A 3211-nucleotide genomic window follows, 5' to 3' on the forward strand; every position below is an offset into this window, starting at 1 on the left:
TTGGTAAAGCAGTATGGTGTGAAAAGTGGCTGTTTTTTAAGTGAAAGGTTGAAACATTTTCACACAGTTGGTGGTTTTCCACCTGACATAATGCACAACCTTATGGAGGGTGTCATCCCTATTGAAATGTCCTTGTGCATTAATGATTTGGTCTCAAGAAAATTAATCTCTCTTGAATCCCTGAATCAAGCTATCAAGCAGTTTCCTTACAAATTCTCAGACAAAGTTGATCAGCCTCAGATCATCCCAGGCACATTTGCCTCAAAAGGTACCATTGGGGGTAATGCCCATGAGAATTGGGCGCTTATTAGACTTCTGCCCCTCATGGTTGGCCTTGATATCCCTGAAAATTATCAAGCGTGAGAAATTGTGTTGCTTCTGAAAGATATTTTAGAAATGGCCTTGGCATTCAAGTTCACGGAGGATTCTCTTGATTTTCTTGAAGCAAAGATCGCAGAACACAGACATTTACTTTTAACAGTCTTTCCTCATTTCACATTGCGCCCTAAACACCACTACATTGAGCACTATCCGCAGCTCATAAGAATGTATGGACCACTAAGAGATATGTGGACGATGCGATTTGAGGGAAAACATAGATTCTTCAAGCAGGTAATCCGTGTCACCAAAAACTTCAAAAGTGTTCCACAAACTTTGGCTGTTCGCCATCAAAGACTGCTGGCTTACTACATTGACTCGCCCTCCTTTCTCAAGCCATCCATACAGACAGAGAAGGTGATGGGTACTTTGATTTCAACTTTCCCTGAGAACATTCAGGAATTCCTGAGACAAACATATGCAGTTCAGAACACTGTCCTCACAGCATCATCTGTGAGCATTGATGGAATCAAGTATAATCCAGATATGGTTGTATCTGTTGGTACTTGTTCAGGCCTACCTGATTTCAGAGAGATTTTCAAAATTCTTGTCATCAACAGTGATGTTCTGTTTGTGTGTAAAGATCTGACATGTTGGTACATTGAGCACCTACGTTCTTTTGAACTGTGCAGTCATGTGCTATCACTGTCAATTACCAAACACTCAGATCTGAATGGCCCATTTCCTTTTGCCAGCCTATACACTTCGGGGCAGGACCTATGTTACACTCAAACATTATATCATATGCTGAATGAATGACAATTCAGGTTTTAAAGGGACTTCAGAAATTCTGCAAATTGTCATTATTTACTCTCATTCTTATTCGGAAGACAAAAAAGCTTATTTTTGAGAAGATTTCTGACTGCTCTTTTCTGTACTATGTCAGAAGATAGCAGGCATTGCTTCTCAAGCTTCAGGAGGACACAAAAGCATCATATCATTTCATTCAACTTCAAGTGCTCAAATATTAGATCAGTGTGTTTGGTGAGAAACAAATTTAAATGTAATTCATTATTTTCTTTAAATTGTCACATTCTGCATGCACGTGTGAGAGAGCAGCAGTTAAATGCTATCCTGTTCAAGATTTATATACAGTTAAATGGATTATATATTGAAGTTGATTTCTCAACAAACCCATTCATGTGTCTTAAATGCTTGGACTGTATGGCACAAGTCAGCCTTTGTGTACTTTTTAAAGTACAAGGATGAGTGAAACTTTTTTCGAATAATATTTTTTGAAAGGATGGGTTTAGAATGATGAAATTTGACTTTTTTTGGTGTGTTGTACTTGTTTAATTTAAGAAAACTAACTCAATTCTTTAACCTTTGTAGAGAGACCAAATATGGAGACAAGGACCGTACTCAGAGTTATAGTTTGCGAAAACGACATCAGAAAAATCGTACTTCCTGTGAAACCACAGACGGTTGACTCACTGTTGGAACAACTTGAAGAAAAGCTGGGACTTCAGTACAAGTTCACACTTCAGTTTGAGGATCCAGACTTCAACAATTCCCTTGTGAATCTTACCGAAATTGCTGACTTGCCAGATAAGCCCACACTGAAGATTGTCTCCCTTGTGACGACACCAACCCCTAGCACAGCTGACACTGAAATCCTTTCTGTGACTTCTGATGAGCATTCACGTCATAGTCAACGGACTGCATGGCCAGAAGCTTTCAAGATCCCTACTTTTCCTGTTGACGTTGAATACAGATTACGTCATGGAAATCTGCAGTACATGCGAGATCAAACATATCTACAATTGTCAGGAGAGCTTAAGCATGAGATTCTCGAAAAACTCTCAGAGACAATATACAGTTACAAAGCTTACCCAGATAAGGAAAATTTCGAGGCTGTTGCTGCTGCTTTGATAAAAAAAACATCCCTGCCTTACCCAGCCTGGATCATCTAAGGGGTGGAATGGGTGGTATGATAGCCTCAGATGGAAAATGGGTAATTACCGTTCAAAACTGCGTCGAGCTGGATGTTTGGAGGTATCCATAAATGGTGGGAAAAGAAGAGGACAGCAGCCTCAGAGAAACATCAAAAGACCCAAGAGGTTTGAAATCAAGTTTCTACCGAACGTCCCTGATGGTGTAGATGAAGCCAGCATGGAGTCCAAAAGGAAAGAGATGGTGGAAGACATGAAGGAACGTCATCTTAATGCTGCACTTATAGCCCAGAACATGAATTCTACATTTGCCTTGCGTAGAAAGGAATTGATAGAGAAGGAGCCTGCAGTGAAGAATACAGTGGAAAGGTGGCCAGCCCTCTTCACACAGAGTCAGGTGAGTAAATATTCTTGTCTTTATTGGTTTCATATATCATTTCATTTTGAACATTTAAGCAAATTGATCATTAACCACTTTTCAGATTAATGTTTAATTCATACATGCACATTTCAGTGAAAATTAATGGCTTAATGTCAGTTTGTCCTACTTTTTTTAGAAAAATATCTGAAAATTTGCATGGTAACAGTCAAGGGCCCTGGGAATAAGGCCCCAGTGGAACTTTTAAAGCACCCTCAAAGGCAGCTGAGATATAGCGCCTCCAACTGGGCCAATAATGCAATGTTCTCCAGTTACTGTATTGTCATATCAGCCAAGTTTATGGGTCCATAACATAAAAATGCGTGAAAATGTGCGTGGTTACAGTCATGTGCACTGGGAATATGACCTCAGTGGAACTTTTAACGCACCCTCAAAGGAAGCTGAGATATAGCGCCACCAATTGGGCAAATAATGCAATTTCTCCTGTTATTGTATTGTCATATCAGCCTAATGCATCATTTGTATTATCAACGTGAATGTTAAAATCTCCGACAATTAGCGC

General features: G+C 39.6%; 1 pseudogene; it reads left to right on the forward strand.

The window, feature by feature from the left end:
• The first annotated feature begins 576 nt into the window (after nucleotides 1–576).
• LOC107721629 (uncharacterized) lies at nucleotides 577–2839 on the forward strand (annotated as a pseudogene).
• Nucleotides 2840–3211: the final 372 nt, after the last annotated feature.

This window comes from Sinocyclocheilus rhinocerous, unplaced genomic scaffold (assembly GCF_001515625.1).
Source record: "Sinocyclocheilus rhinocerous isolate Xijiao unplaced genomic scaffold, SAMN03320098_v1.1 scaffold1355, whole genome shotgun sequence".
Taxonomy (NCBI): domain Eukaryota; kingdom Metazoa; phylum Chordata; class Actinopteri; order Cypriniformes; family Cyprinidae; genus Sinocyclocheilus; species Sinocyclocheilus rhinocerous.